The sequence below is a fragment of the Talpa occidentalis genome, unplaced genomic scaffold (genome assembly GCF_014898055.3).
Source record: "Talpa occidentalis isolate TD23 unplaced genomic scaffold, MPIMG_talOcc4v2.1 talOcc4.2, whole genome shotgun sequence".
Classification (NCBI taxonomy): domain Eukaryota; kingdom Metazoa; phylum Chordata; class Mammalia; order Eulipotyphla; family Talpidae; genus Talpa; species Talpa occidentalis.
This window is the reverse complement of record NW_023602073.1, coordinates 34,301,580-34,320,642: the sequence shown is the minus strand read 5'-3', so window position 1 is coordinate 34,320,642 and position 19,063 is coordinate 34,301,580. Positions and strand designations below refer to the sequence as shown.

The 19,063-nt window shown below is 47.5% G+C and overlaps 1 pseudogene; it reads left to right on the top strand.

Moving 5' to 3' along the window:
• Nucleotides 1-15,040: 15,040 nt before the first annotated feature.
• LOC119251197 (patr class I histocompatibility antigen, A-126 alpha chain-like) lies at nt 15,041-18,785 on the top strand (annotated as a pseudogene).
• The last annotated feature ends 278 nt before the right edge of the window (nt 18,786-19,063 follow it).

Sequence of the window (19,063 nt, the reverse complement as noted above, 5' to 3'; positions counted from 1 at the left end):
TCACTGGTGGTTTGAGTCAGGAGTTCCAAAGTAACATTTTGAAAACATTGATTCATTTGCTGTGCAGTGTGAATGGAGTGAGGTGGGCCACTATAGCAGTAGCAGTAGCCATGGCCATAGCAGTGGCAGCAATAACAGCAGCTATGAGGACACCCGAAAGAGCATGTTCTAAAGCACTGGTAATTTGTTCAAGAGCAGATTCTCAATCCACTCACGGGTAAGATTAACTGGCAGCCAGACTTCAGCTCTTTGTTTTAGAAGGAACAGATGAGTAATGTTAAGGCTAGTGATGTTATGGTGAGTGAAGAGAGGGGTTAACCATATGGCATCCGCATGAAAGGTGGTGTTAACACCTTTAACCCTTTGCTGGTTGAAGCAGAATAAGTAGTCACCATCATGTTAGGTGTTCTGGAGGTCATAATAAAAATATAGGGTCTAGAAGTACAGATCATGACCTGAGCTGTAGTGTCATTACTGGTCCATACAAGCCATCTAGCCTTAATAAGCTCCTCAACATCACTGAGGGAGGGTGGGAAGGTTAAGGTGATGGTCCAAAATGCTTTTTTAAGGGAGACATTTGAGAGTGATATCTGATTCTTAATAAAGGACCAGCTAAACCTTGGATTCTAGTGTCCAGAATAGCCATAATAATTAAATGGAAAGGCCCAGTCCGAGGTTGTGTTAGTTTCCTGGACCAATATATTTCAAGATCCCCAGTTTCTAGGGACTGGTTAGCAAACAAAGAATTTACTGTAAGATTAGCTGATCTACAGATGACCCAATTTAGGTCCAGTCCTTCTCCAAGAGGTACCCAGGAGGAGAACAGATGGGACATTTGGTTTAGGCAAGTTTTCCCCCAATATTGATGTGCCTCCTACTCCTGCTGTTTGAATGAAAATTTGATGTTTCAATAGTTTTCTATGATTTTTACCATCTGTACCTAGATAAATGTGATTCATGTACCATTGAGGTGAAAAGGATGCATAACGACCAGAGCTGTGGGGAGCAAGGGTGCAAATGGGCAGATCTACTGTGAGGAAAAACCAATCATGAACAAGGAAATGCCATCCACCCTGAAAACCTTCTTGCATATAGCACCATGATTTCTTAGTGGACCCACAGGAGGAAGCCAATTCCCTCCAGTAAAGTAATTAATTCATGCAGAATAGGTGCCTTTACCTCCCTCAAACCTTCAACATGGGAGTAAACTAAACACACCTACGGTTCAACAGGTGATATTTTTACAGGGCAGGGAAAGAGGTACCTTAGACCCCCCCAAATGTGCCTGATCAAATGTGCCTGCCATCCGCCATATCAACACAAAACATATAAGACCTTAACGAAATGGAACTTTAATACAATTAGGGAACAATATAGAATATATTGTTATAATATATAATATATAAAGAATATAGTTTCTAAATCAAGCACCCACGGCTACCCATCCCCCTCATGGGTAAAAGTCCAGTCAAACAGGATTGGCCCAGAGCAAGGTCTGAAAGCCTGACACAAGTCTAAAGCACCTTCTAGTGGGACCCACAGAAAAGGATCAGAAACAACCAGACAAGTCTGGGAAGAAAAGATCAAAATCAAAATCAAGATAAAAGCTGCCATTGTTAACCTCCCTGCAGGTCTCTCACCCACATCTGTTTCAACCAGTCCATGACCAAAAGGCAAGTGCAGTTTCTTGATATGTCTCTCTGCTCCATGTGCCTCCTCCAGGTCTCCTTCTGGCTCCCCATCCTAATTCCTGCTTTCTCCAGTCTCTTCTCTAGCCTTTCTTCTCCCTACTCAGCTCTACCCTCCTTCGGGTGGGGCAGGGAACCCAGAACTTCCCTTTTCCTGGGGACCACCCTGTTACAATATTACTTACAATAGAGGGAATGGAACATAATAGTTCTGAGAGCAAGAGCAGCCTGCTACTGAGTCCTAGGGAAAGTTAGGGATAATTAGGCAGCCTCAAGGGCAGTGCAGGAGAGTTAAGGAAGGCTCCAGAGATAAGGGCAACACATTCCAAGGGGATAATCTCACACCAGGGCAACATTCCTGAACAAGGATGATAAAGAAAAAGATAAGGGCTGGGACACAGACACTCAGTTCTGGGCACAGAGACATTCAGGCAGTGAATGAGACCACAGAGAAGTAACCAATCACAAAGAGACAGGTGGAGCTTTAGGGTAATCAGGGAACGAAGGTCTATATTCCCTGAGGACCAACTCCACTTGGGCTTCCTTGCCCCTCCCTGGCCTGGTTCTGTAACAGGGTGGTCGCCAGGAAAAGGGGAAGTTCTGGGTTCCCTGCCCCACCCAAAGGAGGGTGAGGCTGAGCAGGGAGAAAAAGGAAGCTAGAGAAGAGACTGAGGAAGGAAGGAAGCAGTATGGAACCAGTAGGAGACCTGGAGGAGGCACATGGAGCAGAGAGACACGTGAAGAACCTGCACTTGCCTTTTGGTCATGGACTGGTTGAAACAGATGTGGGCAAGAGACCTATGGAGAGGATAACAACAGCAGCTTTTAGCTTGATTTTGATTTTGCTCTTTTCTTCCCAGACTTGTGTGGTAGTTTCTGATCCTTTCCTGTGGATCCCCACTGGAAGATGCCTTTGACTTGTGTCTGGCTTTTGGGCCTTGCTCTGGGCCAATTCCATTTGAGTGGACTTTTACCCACGAGGGGATGGGTAACTGTGAGTGCTTGATTTAGAAACTGTATTTTTTTTTCTTTTCTGTATTGTTTCCTAATGGTATTAAAGTTCCTTTCCATTAAAGATCTTCTATGTTTTGTCTTGATGTGGCAGATGGCAGAACCTATTTAGAGGAGGCAGGTTTGGGGTGCCCCTCTCCCTGCCCTGTAACAGAAGGATAAACTGGTGACCAGACCACATAAGGGGATTAGCCCATCTGCCAGTTGGAAAAATAAAAGTCTGGTTGTCATCGTTGTCGTATGAGGGACTGCGGTCTGTGAAGAGCTGGGCACATACATCATCTGGAGGCCATGCGGGAGCTGCACAGAAGGGCTGATCTCCCAGCAGCTGGGTCCATCATCCCCCACCCTCAGCAGTGGAGGAGATGCCGAGACCCAGTAGAAGATGGATGATCCAAGTGTGACATTGGGATCATTTCTCACTAAGCACTACACAGGATCCGACACAGAACCCCACTCTAGCTTCAGATCCCCATCAGGATTATTTAAATGGTTCCCCTTATCTTCCCTTACTCCCTTTCTCTCTCTCTCTCCTCCCCATTCATCCCTCTCTTCCAGTGTAGCTGATTTATTTCTCTGTTACCCATGGGGTTTCAGACAGGCTGTAGACATTTCACAAACTTTCTGTCCTTTATTTGGCTGCAAAATTAATGGGCTCCTGTCAGCCTGGTAAAAGCCAATCTTAAAGTCTAGGGTGACAGGTTGCTCAGTTGACAAGGCTTCCTGATCCCTCACATTCTGAGTGGGAATGTCAGGATTCTCCTGTCACTGATTCCTTGCTTTTCTCTATCATCCATGGACTCTGATGGTGCTCAGGATGACCGAACTATGGCTCCTAGACCCATGGACATCCAGGAGATCCAATGGTACAGACAAGGCATTCTGCTAGGCTGGCACCTGGCGAGAGTCACAGAGGTTGCACAACTGCAACATCACTCATGTTCAGAGAACAATAATAATGGGATTTATTTAACAAACAGTCAAAACAAAGAATCTCTGAGGCCATACGGGCAGTTTGTCTCACCCCAAGCAGTGTCCAGTGTTTTGAACTCCTAAACAACATGCATCTAAGATGGCATCCACCTGCCACTGAAGTTGTTCAAAACTATCCTGAAAAAAGGCATTGCTCCCAAATGGACATCTTCCTGCCACTGATGGCCTGGAGGCTGTGACATCCAGACAATAGGCCAGTATCCAACTCACTAAGGCAGCAGAAGTCACAACACGAGATGGTCAGTGGAGCTGCTGAGAGGGGCCAGCACAACACCAGACAATCAGCATTGAAACCACAGCTGCAGTAGCCAAATGGCCTGACAAACTGCCCACATCGCACACAGCTCAGTGAGATGCCCAGTTCTGGGTCTTCACCTTCCCTTCTAGGCTCTACAGCAAAGCTGGGAACAGGTGAAGAAGCTGTGATTGCTTCTCAGCCTTGGGCTTGTGCCAGAGACTTGGGAGACATGGGAGGAGACACGTGAAACAGATGTGGGTGAGAGACCTGTGGGGAGATTACAGTGGCAGCATTTATATTGATTTTGATTTTGCTCTTTTCCTTCCAGACTTGTCTGGCTCTTTCTGTCCCTCTCCATGAGTCCCCATTGGAAGGCGCCTTAGACTTTTGACATGTTTTTGGGCCTTAGTGTCCCTATTTTGGGCCAAACTGTTTGGCTGAGGTGACCCACAAGGGGATGGGTAACTTTGGGTGCTTGATTGGGAAACCATAGTCTCTATTCTTTCCCTTCATTCTCGCTCTTGCACAGTGATTGTATTAAAGTTTGTTTCCATTAAATGTCTTGTTTGTTTTGTTTCGATGCAGCTGATGGCAGAACCCATTTAACGTGGGCAGGTTTGGGGGTCCTGGGTTTCCTTACCCTGCCTGGTAACAGAACCTCCCTTTACTATGGATACCACACTGCCACAGTCCTGCCCCTAAGCATATATATATTTCTCAAAATATCCAAAATACACTTTCTATATGGTCAAGTATTCCATACCTTGGTATTTATCCAAAGGAGGTAAAAACACTAATTCCAAAGGATATGCGCCCCCTGTGCTCACTGCAGCCTGTGCACAATAACCAAGTTATGGAAACACCTCAGTGCCCAACAACAGATGAGTGGGTTAAGAAGAGGTCCTAGACAGACACAGTGGAATACTGCTCAGCTGTGAAAAAGTTGAATTTGCAACAACATTGACAGATGTGGAGGGGATTATGCTAAATGAAATAAGTTAGAATGAGAAAGTCAAATGCTGAGTGATGTCACTCATTAGTGGAATACAAAGAAACCAAGCAGGGACAGATGAAACTAAACCAAAACATACTCTAGAAATATGAGGCTATGTGGGAGGGGAGGGAGTGGGTGTGATGTAGGAAACAAAGTGAGAAGAGGGCCCGGGGATGGTAGTGAAGACTGTGGGTGCCCTTAGGTGGGTGTGAAGTGGTAACAAACATCTGAGGAGGTGTGACCCTGTGCCTCTAACACATACAGTGTGTAAACTGATGTTTCCTCAATGGAAATAATACAATAATGGGGGCTGGGGAAAGAAACTGTCTTCAGCAAAAGAAAGATAAGTTGTCGCCTCCATCAATCACTGACCTCAGGACTTTGCCTTCACCTCCTCACTGTCATGCAGGTTGAGGGGCTGGTTTCCCACAAGGTCAGAGGCAGGAGGTGCAGGGACATACTGTTGAGTAGAGACACTGCAGAGAGGGTGGCTCTGAGGGGACCAGAGACAGAGGGACAGAGTATCCCCAGTGCTGAGTGAGGGTCTGGTTCCCAAGGAGAGGGGAGGGTGTGTGTGTGTGTGTGTGTGTGTGTGTGTGTGTGTGTGAGAGAGAGAGAGAGAGAGAGAGAGAGAGAGAGAGAGAGAGACAGGAGAGAAGGGACACACAACACAAGAAAATGGGGGAGAATTATACATCAAGTCCCAGCATAAATAAATTCAAACCTCACAGAGTAGGAGAATGTCAGCACAACACCTCAGTAACTACAGTTCCGTGAAGAAGCTGTCTCTGAGCAGGATGTGAAGAAGCACTGGGTCTCAAGAATAGAGGAAGTTTAGAAATATGTCATGGTTGGACGGAACTGAAGGAGCTGGGTAGGACCCCCTCGAGGTCCCCTGCTAGGATATGGTTGCACCTGACAGCTCCCTCCCCCAGTGCCCAACGTTCACTTCAAGCTTTTCTCCTTTGGGGTCATTGTAGAAAACACACAGGCCTCAGAGTCAGGGAGTTCCAGCCTGGAAGCTCCTCTATTTCATTTCCTCTGTGGGCTGCAGCTTCTCTCTAGAGCAGAGCTGGAGGGAGTCCCACACGGGGAGGGAGGAGTGTGTGCCCTGCTGGCCTGGCCCAGGGTCAGGACTGGCCCAGGTCACCCCAGTTACTGAGCTGAGCCTTTGACCACAGTCCAGGAAGGGAGGGCGAGATGGAGCAGGGTCTACCTCAGTTGCTAGAAAATGTAATGTTAGAGTGGGTGAAATTATTGTTTCTTTCTCATTCTGGGGCTCTCCCATCTCCCCAGGGTAACCCTCCGTGTGCAGCAGGGAGAGGCTCTCAGATAAACTCAGGCTGGTTCCCCACCTCCCTCCCCACTATAGTGTCAAGATGAATCTCCTTGTATTCATGGCCACACTGGATGGGAGCACAGGCAGATAAGCATTGTTACTGTATTTGTTACCAGGATTGGAGGTAAGATTTTTTTTTTTTACTGTAAAGATACTTTCATTTTTATTTTTTAAAATTAATTAATTTACATATATTTTACATAATTTTTCCATTTTTAAAATGGAAAAATTTGCTTTTTTTCCCCCTCAGGTGTAATCCCCATAAAATTTCCTTCACTAATGCACCAATGCACCCGTGCCCTGTCACCACAGTCCCCTGTGCTCCTCACTCCCTCCCTTCCTCCCTCTGATCCCCCCCACCCCATCCCCTGCAGGATGTCTCTGGTTTATAATTGTCAGTATGTTTCTCTTTTGTGTGTGTGTGTGTGTTTTGTATTGTTATTATTCCCCCCCCCATGTCTTATTTGGTTCCCCTATATTCCTCCTATAAGTGAAACCATCTGGTACTTTTCATTTTCCCTCTGACTTATTTCACTGAGCATAATTCCTTCTAGCTCTATCCACGTTGCTGCGAAGGGCATTAGTTTATCTTTTCTGATTGCTGAACAGTATTCCGTTATGTATCTATAACACATCTTCTTGATTTAGTCATCTATTTTTGGGCATTTGGATGGTTTCCATATCTTACACGTTGCAAATAGTGCTGCAATAAACATAGGTGTACAGGTGTTCTTTTGCATCAATGTTTTTGTGTCCTTTGGGTAGATCCCTAGGAGAGGAATTGCTGGGTCTTATGGTAGCTCCATTTTTAGTAGACGGAGGACCCTCCAGACAGCTTTCCACAGTGGTTGGACCAGTTTGCACTCTTACCAGCAGTGTAGGAGAGTTCCTTTTTCACCTCATCCTTGCCAGCATTTGTTGTTAGTTTTTTTGATATGTGCCATTCTTCCTGGTGTAAAATGGTATCTCATTGTAGCTCTAATTTGCATTTCCCTGATTATACGGGATGGGATGTTGTACCTTTTTTCATATGCCTGTTGGCCATTTGCACTTCTTCTTTGGAGAAGTGTCTTTTAAGTTCTGCCCATTTCTTGACAGAATTGTTTACTTTGTTTTTGTTGAGTCCTGTGAGTTCTTTGTGGATCTTTGTGATCACTCCCTTATCAGTTGTATGGAGTGCAAAGATTTTTTTCCCAATCAGTGGGGTGTCTCTTTGTTTTGGTTAATGTCTCTTTTGCTGTACAGAAGCTTTTCAGTTTGATGAAATCCCAGGTGTTTATCTTTTCCTTCACTTTCTTTGCTTTGGATGATGAGGCTTTAAAGGTGTTACTGAGATGGATGCCTTGTTTTACCTATATTCTATATATTTTGTGGTTTCAGGTCTTATGTCCAGATCTTTTATCCATTTTGAACTGACTTTTGTGCACGGTGAGAGGTGGTGGTCTAGCTTCATTCTTTGGCATGTGATGGTCCAGTTTTCCCAGCACCATTTATTGAACAAACTGTCCTTGTTCCATTGCATATTCTTTGCTCCCTTGTCAAAGACTAGTTGTCCATTTATATGTGGCTTTATTTCTGGGCTTTCTATTTGTTCCATCCATGCCCCTGGTTGCTTCCAATTAGCCTTGATTTTGACCTGTCAGTCTGACTGGTGCAGCATGAACTTGTTGGTCTCCTTTTGATGAACCTGGACTTCCTGATGGGTCTGAGGGCAGCAGTGCTGCTGGGTGGGAGACGGCTGGGTGACCCCCAACCCATGAAAGTGCTTCACATCCTCACACTGCAGGCTTTTATGTCACTGGGGCTCCCTGACACTGAGGTCTGTCTGGGGATCATCCTCAAAGGTGAGGAGCCAAGGTCAGGATGAGACTGTGTCTCCACAGACAACACTGTGACTGAGGCACCTGGGAACTTGGGGTCTTTTGTTTGGAAGATCTCATCCAGGAATTTGCCTTCCGGTGAAGCATTCCCAGGGGGTGTCTGTGCACCCTCAACTGTAAAGAAACAAGGGGCTTCCTCAAGAAGATGCTGCCTGGCTGCTGAGGAGGGAGACCATCAGTGCCTCCAGCAACTCAGCTCAGCCCGGAGCCCCAGAAAGCACAAAGCTTTGAAAGCATGTGTTTTTATTTGGAAAATGTAGGAAAAGATTTGGATTACTTTCTGCTGTATCTTAAGAAACTGGAGGTAACATGTCAGGGAAAGGTGGTGGTGTCCATGCAGGCCCTTCCCTCACAGCCCGGCCCAAGGAGAGTCCCCGAGTGTCTCCTCAGGGGCCTCTGCTGCCTCCTCTAGTGAGCAGAGGACTCACGTCATGGAGGAGGGAGACCTGTCCTGTCATGTCTTCCCTCCTGGGGATGATGTGCTTAGTGAGCCCCCAAGCACGTGTGCAGACAGCACGGGACCCAGCACAGGGCGTGCTTGAACCTGAGGGCTCCTAGGGCGTTTTTTGGGAAGGAACTTGAAATAGAATTCAAAAGAAGAGCATAAAACAGTACTCAGCTGCCTCTGCTGAGAGCCCAAGTTCTAACACTCTGGTGACAGCTGAGACAGACAGGCTGGCTCACATGCATCTGGCGGCTTCCTTAGCCTGGCCGGGCCCTGGCCTAGTCCTTTCCCTGAGCTCAGGGTTTTCATCTGTTCTTGGGTCTGTGAGAAGGGAAGTTCCTTCCTCAGCACAGCATCATGCACCCAGGTTTTTGTTGGGGGTTCAGGGTGCTCATAGGCCCTTCCCAGAGACCCAGGCTCCTTATGTGAGGACACCCTGCACGGCCAGGATCTGGGTGGGGAGGGGGGGGCTGTGGCTGGAAATGGACAGTGATTAGGACCTGGAGTACCTGCCATGGCTCCTACTGGCGTCAGTGGGTAGATCTGGGGGACCCGCAGGTAACAGAGACCTTCTACCCTCATGACCCACATGATGTGATGCGGGGAGGCTAACACACCTGTCCCTTCACTGATGCCAACATTGGACTAATATGGTAGGACCCCTGATGCCCAATTCTCAGCAGGTTCTAATGAGCGCCTGTGGGAAAGCTGTGTCTCTGGCGGGAGACAAGGTCAGGTCTGCCTGAGTCCTCCAAAACCAAAGATTGGGGCTCTTTTCTCTTTAAAATTTCTTAAAAGAAAAAATATAATAGCCTGTTTTTCTGCACTAGTGATGGTCACCTATCCGTTTCGAAATCCAAGCTCACCTCTAAATTTGGGATTTTTCTGGGGTGTGAGAGCCCAGAACTGACTCACAGGAAGGTGATCCGCAGGACCCAGATGCCCTCCTCCTGCAGAGAGAGAGTTTTCCCTTTCACTCAAGGACTCTCCAGTCACCCCAGGGTGCATAACACAGTGTCGCCATGAGTGGTGTGTGCGAGGAGCAGCCTCTCCCCCAGCACAGGGGCCTGCTGTCCAGGCTCTAGGGTGCAGCATGTAACTCAGTAGAGAGACTCCCATAGTTCCCATCTGTGGGGACCCAGAGCTTCGAGTGAGGTGCATCCCTCCAGGACCTCTTCCCTCGCTAGAGATAAGACTGAGGTCAGAGAGTCACTCACGGAAACAGGAGTCCCAGGCCCTGCCCCTAGGTAGGGGCAGATCATGTCAGCGACCTGTGGCTTAGTTTCTCCTTTTGTTATAATTATTTTTTAAAGATTTATTTTTATTTATTTATGCATACAAGAACTGGGGAGTAGGCCAGAGGTGTGGGGGGTGAGAGGATTCACTAGAGACAGAGTGGGGAGCAGAACAGGCAGATTGACTGAAATACACTGCTGAGGGGAGCAGCGGGCGAGTCAGGAGAGGTCTGCTGTGCCATGAGGGTCAACTCCCTGGCCAGGGATTGAACTCGTGCTGCAGTGGCTGGTGACAGCTTGATAGTGCTGAGACTTGAACCCCTGCACCACCAGGGGGGCCCATGCCATTATTATTCATGAGGAGTACTGAAACAATTTATCACCATCTTACAACGCACAGAGCTCCTTTACCTCTTCTTTACCTCTCATGGCCACTCTGGAGGCAAAGGGGAAAGTGTGGCTTCTCCTCCCAGGAGAGAAGTGGGTTTCAGGAGGGGGGTCTGTGGGTCACTTGCTCCCTTGGTTAGAAGAGCAGCTCTAATGGGGCCCTGGGGTGACCTTACCCCATGTCTGCAGTGTCCACGTGGGAAGAGGGGTCTCTAGGCATCTCTGCCCTTAAAGTCCATCCTCACTGTGGTTGCAAAGGCCGTGTCTGCCTGATGTGGACACTGGCTGTGTAGACGACTGATTGGAGGCTGGCTTGGAATGTGGTTATGTGATCTTGCCACAGGAATGGGACAGGAAGTCAAGATCAACCCTCAGTGTATAACATTGGCCTTGCAGTGAGCAGGGGAGGGCACTGTCAAGCAGCCTGGCCTGGGTTGGCATTGATGCCAGTGAAAGGACAGCTGACCAGTAGGTTGGGGTGGAAAATCAGAGCAAGGCTGAACAAGTGGCCCCTGTATCCACCAGGAAGGTGTCTCTCTCTTTGTGATTTATGGGGTCACCGAGGCTTGTCCTTAGAGATAGTACCTGGGGGAGCCTGTCTCACCTCTGGCTCCTTTAGAGAAGGTCTTTTCCTCCTGCACTGGGGTCTTCACAGCCAGAGACGCTTATGGTCCATTTGTCCTGCAGTCTGGCCTATGGTTTGGGCTGCCCCTCCCTCTATAGAGAGTGGGACAGTCCCTCTTCCAGCGCCCTGTGTGACGGCACAGAGGGCATGGCCCTGGGTGGTCTCTTTGGACACTTGAGGCTGAAATGTTCTGGTTGCTTCAGGCCCTTTTAGAGAGACAGAAGGTTTACATTACTTTCCCAAAGTCCTTGTGTTTCACTTGGTCTCATGAGAACAGAGGCAGCTTCCCCATCAGCTGCTGTAAGTCTCTCACTTTAGTCTCCAGCATTTTCCCTCCTGCCTCAGTTGTGGCGTAAGAATTGAAATTTATACTCCCAACTTCGGCCAGGATTTCTTTGTTCTCTAGTTTTCGAGCTGGCCAGGCAGGAGTTCAGAAGATGTGAGGACACAGTCCAGGGATGAGCAGGCAGTGGAGGCCTCATTACCCACCTGCAAGAGAATGACAGGAAAAGCACTCCTCTTTTTTGTCATCCCTTAACTGTAGCAGAAAGGCACCCCTTTTGTCTCGGAATTGTCAGGCGGGGAGGTGACCTGCACCCACCAGTTGGATGGGACAGAATCGTGGCTTAGTCACCCTTACCCACGCCCAGCATCTCTCGTCCTGCCCCTACTCCTTTCCAGGAGTCTGAACACGCAGTCGGGCACCTGCCTGGAGGGCGGGTCTCAGGGGCTGGTGAGACTCCAGGACATGGAGGAGGAGCCTCTCCCAGCTTCCAGGACGATGTCTGTGGTGACTGAATGGAGGAGCAGGGAAACCAAGAAGGGGATCCAGGGGCCAGTCCAGGGGGGACAGAAAATCTGTGAGGTCAGACTCTGAGGTGGACTGGTACAACGCAGCAGTTTCAATCATTATGTTCTCAGTTTGTGTGGGGAAATGTGACCACAGACCAACATTTTTTGCAGAGCTGTGGTAACAGTAATTAATTACAAATGAGTTTTTCTGTCCAGTTCATTTCCTCAGTGTTCGTGGGGAGATTCTTCCTCTCCCCACCCCGTGGAAAGTTTCCTCTTTTCTATTTGAGTCACAAAAAATCAGACACTCACTACACCACAGTGTCAGTGGGAATCATTCAGGTATTTTAATATTGTCCTCTGCTTAGGCTCAAGAAGGCAAATTGCCCAAAAACAAGCTGGATACAATCTGAGCACTCTTGATGGTCATTTCAGCTAAAACCTGGGAAATAATTTGACTGTCTCACCACTTTACAAAGGTATGGAATTTTCATGCTGTTATATGAAAGATTTTTATTTTTAGGTCTTTAAAAATTAAGAAAAGTTGATGGTTAATTTGATGTTTAAGGCTATAAGTTTCTGGCTTGTGTATTTTCTGTTGAATAACTTGTTATACAATGTTAAGATAGTACTCATATAAAGGAATTGATGTGAATTGGGTGACTGCATACAGGATAATTATAAAGTAAAAGCATTATTTTCTTGTCTTTCTTTTTCATGAAAGATTTATTTTTATTTATTTATGCATACAAGAACCAGGGAATAGGCCAGAAGTGTAGGGGTGACAAGAGTCACTAGATACAGAGTGGGGGAGCAGTACAGGCAGATCTACTGAAATACACTGCTGAGGGGAGCAGCATGCGAGACAGGAGAGGTCTGCTGTGCCATGTGGACCAGCTCCCTGGTTGGGGATCAAATTCATGCCATTGTGGCTGCTGATAGCTTGATAGTGCTGCGACTTAAAACCCTGTGCTACCAGGGGTGCTCTATTTCCTTGTCTTTCATCTAACTCCAGACATTTGTTTTTCTAGAAGAAACGATCATTTATTGCTCTAATGAAATTATACTTCAGACATTTTCTGTAAATACAAGTTTCTCTAATAAAACTGATAATTAGAATATTTACCATGGATATAAAAGGTAATATATGGCTGTGAAGGTATGAAAACAGCTAAGCTGCTGCTTATGATTGACTTATAGTTTTGTGGATGAAAGGAAAAGGGAGAGTTAGATAAACTTATTTGTTGAAAGGTTAAAGATGAATAACCTTTTATATATATTGATATATCACATTTATATGGGACAATAAGATGTATTTTGGAGTTTTGCACCTATAGCCCCCCAAAAAATATGAAAAATAACTTTGAAAAATCAAAGTTATCTGAATAAATACAATAAAAAATAAATAACTATGAAGATGACTCAGGCCTGGGCTCTGTTCCAAGGAGCGTGTGGCCACAGGAATGTGCTGAGAATGGAGGGGCCAGAGAGGCTTCAGATTGAACTGTGGCAGTTACTCAAAAGGAGGGAGGGCAGATAAATTGTACTGGTAAGTGAGACACATCATTCAATTATTTAAATGTTCGTTGTTTCCAAGAGAAGAAAAACACAATATACATAATGTTCTTGACAAAGTACAGTGTACTTAAAGATTTGTGCATTTCTCCAGATAGTTTTATCTCAAAAAAAAAAGGATGACTCATGACAAAGATCAGATGTTCTATGTTTGCCCTGACATATAGGGAAGTTTCTCGGGTACAAAGCTTATTTCTGGTAATAACCCTAATTTTGGGTAAGATCACCAATTTTCATACTAGGTAGTTCTAGAAGTGGTAACCGTTTCTTAAGATGAACCCCTGATGAACCTCAGATGGAAATAATTCACACACCAAGTGGCCTGTCTTGGAGACACCTTTCTGAACATCTTGGGAGGCCTGACCTTCAGCGCATAATAAATGAGGGAAGAGCAGATGAGGGGGAGGATGGGGTCAGGACCAGGCTGTAGATTAGGCTACAGGCCTCCTCAGTATGGTTGGGTGCTGGGGCAGGACGTGGAGGGGGGCTGAGGAAGAGGGGACAGGCTGGTTCTATGAGGCCAGAGCATGTGTGTCAGGGGCAGGAGTAACAGTTATGGGAAGAGATAAAATCTTTTCCTTATGCTTAATTTGTTTTTAACATATATATTTTTTGATACTATTGATAGTAGTGGTCGGGTCCTGTTAGGGCTCCTGCTTCTCTGCTTTCACAATAAACACACTCCTTCCTCCCAGCACAGGGTTCAGGTAGGGTATACACATGTCTTTGTCACCTTTACTCAGTGTCCATCTCTCATGACAGTGCAAGCTCCACGTCTCCAGGGTTCTCTCTCTGCTCCCCATTGTATCTGCAGGAGAGGCAGCTTGGGGAGGCAGGAGCCAGCCAGGGAGAGGGATGCTGGGAAGTGAAGAAGAGGCAAAGGCAGAGAACACTTGAGAGATGCTCCCTGGTTCACTGAGAAAAGCATTTCTCAAAGTGTGGTTGTGGAGCCCTTGACGTCACCCAGAATCTTTCATGGGATCCATGAGGTAAAACTAGTTTCAAAACATCACTTAGACACCATTTGTCTTTTCACTATTTGGCATTTGCTGAGGTAAAATTCATAAGAGTGGAGCTAGAGTCAAAATAAGGGGGGGGGATGCAATTGTATGGGGAATATAACCAAAATGAAAATGCACACATTGTGCAAAAATGAAAAAAGATGTAAGAATTATATAAAATAAAATATGTAAAATAGAAAAAAAAAAAGAGTGGAGCTTATAGTACCACTGCAGAAGTAGTAATTCTTCACCAGCACTTACCTGCAGGAACAAAAATCAAAGCCAGTTTCACTTGAAAATGTCCTGAAAAAAAGCATTAGAAGTTATCTTCATTATTGCATCATCCTCAACTCCACATTTGAAATTATCTGGTGTGCTGACCTGGAAGGACACACAGAGCACCTCTGTGGCATCCCAAGCCCTGTGTCTTGAGGAAAATATTTGTTACGAGATGAATTAGACTCTTTTTATTTGTGGGCAACACCAATCTTACCTGAGGGATGAATGACACAAACTAAGGTTATTTAAATTTGGTTAATTAGCAGACACTTTCCTCAAAATGAGTGTCTGTTTCTTGAAGAAAATCAACAATTGACAAATGACAGTAACTTTGCCTGATAAAATATAAGCTCTCAGGGAAAACCAGAATTATGAAAAACTGAGTGCATCACTACTTGACAATTTACAGCACAAATTTTTCTTTTGGGATTTGTGATTAAAAAAATAAAACATTTTTGATCATTTGATTCCAGTGTAATTAACACTAAAAATCTATGTAACTTAGTGAAACAACATATCACCTTAAAAAATCATACATTAGCACAAGTCCCAACCAATATGCAAGAGAGGCCCATGGACATTTAACAGAATAGGAAATATTCCCTGATATTATTTCAGGTTTTACTTTGCAAATAACCTTTGAGAAACTACCGTGTGTACAGTTTTAATTTAGTATTTATATTCACAATTATTTGCAAATACTACTAGTTTCTTTATTCCTCCAGGCTGCTGCTTCTCCCAGCCCAAATCCACTCCTCCCTAAGGTGAGGAAGAGAATTTGGAGCCTCCCTGTCTGTGGATGTCACACTGTCACAGCATCATGTCTCCCTCTCACAGGCTCTGTGGGGTGGTGCAGCCTTGATGACCCCACACTCACCCCCATTCTCTCGCCCCATTTCCTGGGGGTGTCCAGGGAAGACAATCAGCATCATCCTGCTCCAGTTACAAAGTCTCCAAGGACTCTCCTGGACTCCTTCTCCCCAGACCCCTGGATGGGGTGTGATGCCCCTCACCCTCCTGCTACTGCTCTGGGGGCCCCTGGCCCTGATGGAGACCCGGGCAGGTGAGTGCGTGTCCAGCTGGACACTGTTGCTCCAGGAGGGAGAAGCAAGGAGCCCCCTGCGGGTGCAGGACCCCAGGAAAGGCTCATCTCCCCAACCTCTGTACCCCTTCAGGCCCTTGTGTTCTGGCCCGTTCTGTCCCTCCCGCCTCCCCTGAGTGCTCTGGTCCCCTGAGTCTGGGCCCTTCTTGGCCCACCGCCCCTTTTCACTCTCACGGCCCCGCCCCTTTCTCCCCTCCAGGCCCATCTCCCTGGGCCCTGGGCCCGCGCTGAGAGGAGGGTCAGCCCAGGTCTCCCCTCCCGCCCCCAGGTCCCCACTCCCTGAGGCTTTTTCTCCACCGCCATGTCCCGGCCCGGCCTCGGGGAGCCCCACTACCTGGCCGTGGGCTTCGAGGACGACACGCAGTTCGGGCGGTTCGACAGCGACTCTCCGGGCCAGAGTGCGGAGCCGCGGGCGCCCTGGGCGGGGCAGGTGGGGCAGGAGGACCTGGACGAGGAGACTCAGAACCAAAGGGACAACGCGCAGTGGCTCAAAGCGCTCCTGAGGGACCTGCGCGGCCGCTACAACCAGAGCGAGGACGGTGAGCTTCGCGGAGCGGGGCCAGGGTCAGGTCACCCCCATTCCCACCCTAAGGCCGGGGTGTCCCGAGTCTCAGGGTCCACTGACCCCTCGAGGCTGGTGGATCTACCAGGACCCTACAACAGGAAGAGCTGGAGAAATGTCCATGCCTGTAGTTTCCTTCTCAGTTTAGGTTTATTCAGGGTGAGAGGGCGGGGTGACCTCGGGGCTGACCACAGGGGTGGGTCTCAGGGTCTCACTCCCTGCAGAGGATGTTTGGCTGTGAAGTGGGGCCCACAGGACCCACCTCGGCGGGTATGACCAGTTCGCCTACGACGGCGCGGATTCCATCTCCCTGAGCGAGGACCTGCGCTCCTGGACCCCGCGGACTCGGGGGCTCAGATCACCCAGCGCGCGTGGGAGGCGGCGGGCAGGGCCAAGCGCGTCAGGCACAGTGTGCAGAGCAGGTGCTTCCCGCGGCTCCGCAGACTCCTGGAGATGGGGAAGGAGGTGCTGCAGCGCACAGGTAAGAGGGGCCACGAGGCCTCGGGTCCCCTCTCCTGGCGCCCCACAGGGAACATGGAATAATGGGCAGAACAGCAGCTGCTTTCTGGGCAGAGAGGGAGAGTCCCCCTGGGTTGCATGTTCTGTGCTAGAGAGAGACTCGCCCAGAAGACACCACTTTTCTGGACAGTTAGGGAATCTAGTCTCTCCTGAGGGAGGGGAGGCCATCCTGAAATAACTCTCCCTGGATTCTTTGACCCCGCAGCCATCCTGGGACCCACGAGTTTCTCTTTCAAGGCCTTGTTTTTGGTCTGAGAATATATCTGGACTTGACTCCTGCCTTTCTGTGTCATTCACCCTCCACCCAGGTCAGGAGCAAAAGTCTGTGTTCTCCTTAGAGACCTGCATCCTCCTACCCTGGGCTCCCACCTGATTATCCCAGATTCTCCAGAATCTGGGTTTTGTTCTTCCTCCCTCCAAACCGATTGTCACGTTCATTCTGAGGATGGTTGCTGCAGGGGGCCTTGCTGCCCCAGCCAGGTAAGACACTGGCAAGCAGCTAAGAAAATGGGCCTCACACCGTGGGGCTGAAGCTCAAAGAGCCTCACACCGTGGGGCTGAAGAAAATGGGCCTCACGCTGATGGGCCGAAGACTTTTAAAGAGCCTCACACTGTGGGGCTGAAGATTCCTTGTGCCTCACACTGTGGTGCTGAAGATTAAACATCCCTTTGTTTTTTGTTCTTGGTCATAAAAGGAATAAACCTCATGAAATACACATCGAGCAATAAATTATAAGTATAAGAATATTGTGAGTACATGGCATGGAAAATTACTTGCTTAAAAATTAAACACTGAATAATTTGGCCCACTTGACAATGGGAAATAATTATTGTGCAAGGCCATGTCTGATAAGCAACCCAGAGCTGGTCATAATAATATTCCTCATATGGAAGTTCCATGGAGAAGCCTTGTAATGAATCACAAAGTTGATTATGTTAGGGGTTTCTAGGTAGAAAAAGTTCTAGTAACTAATTACCGAGAAGCAACTGATCTTTAGCTGCAGGCCATATAGATAGAGGAGTCTCCTGATATTGTAGCCTTGGCAATAGGGCAGTACCAAGACTGTTAGCTGACCTAGGTAGTTGTTTAGGCTGAAATAATGTGTCTAAGTTTTAATTATCTATTAACTTTTAAGGTCGTTTCTTTTCTCAAAAACACGTAGGTGCCAAAATGTCTATAGGAAAGGAATGTACTGATTGTTTTTGTTTTGCTTCTATGCATACGATGATGTAATCCCATTCCTTGCATTAATGTATAAGTAAAGACCCACTGAGACCCTCAGCAGGAGATGCTTTCACCAATATAAGAGTGTTTGTGTCTGCCTCACCCCCTTCCCTTCAGTCCTAAGGTTTGGCCTAGGCCATCTCATCCTTTCAGGGACACCTGACCCGACATTTTGCCGAGAGCTGGTCTTCGACAGATGGTCAGTGAGGCAGTTTCAGTGTCCAGGAAGGAAAATCCTCGTGTGAATTTTTTTGCCCCTTCTCTTCAGATCTCCCTAAGACACATGTGACCTTCTACCTCACCGCTGACCGTGAGGTCACCATGAAGTGTGCTAGGCCCTGGGCTTCTACCCTGCAGAGATTACCCTGACCTGGCAGCGAGATGGGGAGAACCTAATGCAAGTCTGGTGTTGAGGCCTTGCCTGGTGATTCTCCCTTGAATGAACAAGGTAGTGCCACCCGCTTTTTGTCAGGTCCTCCTTCCTGAGGTGAGTGGAGCTGAAATACCACCTTCATACGTTACCTGGACTCGCAGAGAGAGGTGGACAGACAGACCCCATCTAGACTTTTGGATAAGGTAAGGCCCCAGGACCCTGGTTCTAGTTCAGCCTGTCCCATGGGACTGAAGGAGAACCTGATCACCTCTCATGCCCTTTGTGGGGCCAGGTAGAGTTGTCTGGTGGGTGGAATGCATAGCCTCTGTGTGCATGTGTGAGTGTACGTAACTGTCCAACAACTTCAGTTACAGGATCTGAGTGGTCTTGTCCTGCAGTTCCGTGACAACATCATAAGGCCTATAGGCGACCTTTTCAAGGCACCGGCCCACGGATTATTTGGGCTCGCCAGAAGCCAAGATGCGTCTTAAAACTTTGAGAGAAGTACAACCAAGCAAGAACGTGGGTGTTCCCCTCCTTTTGTTGTGACATCAAACACAGTTGTGGGGGAGGCTCAGAGTAAACCCACTTTCCTTACTGCAGTATCAAAAACTTTAAAAAGGGGTTCCATGAAGATCATGGGGTTGTCTTGACCCCTAAGAAACTTCGTACCCTGTGCCAGGTAGAATGGCCTGGTTTCCAGGTGAAATGGCTTCCAGAAGGAACTCTTGACATCCCCACAGCCCCAATAGTGTGGAAAGTTGTGGCTCCTCAGGCCACCCTGACCAGTTTCCTTATAT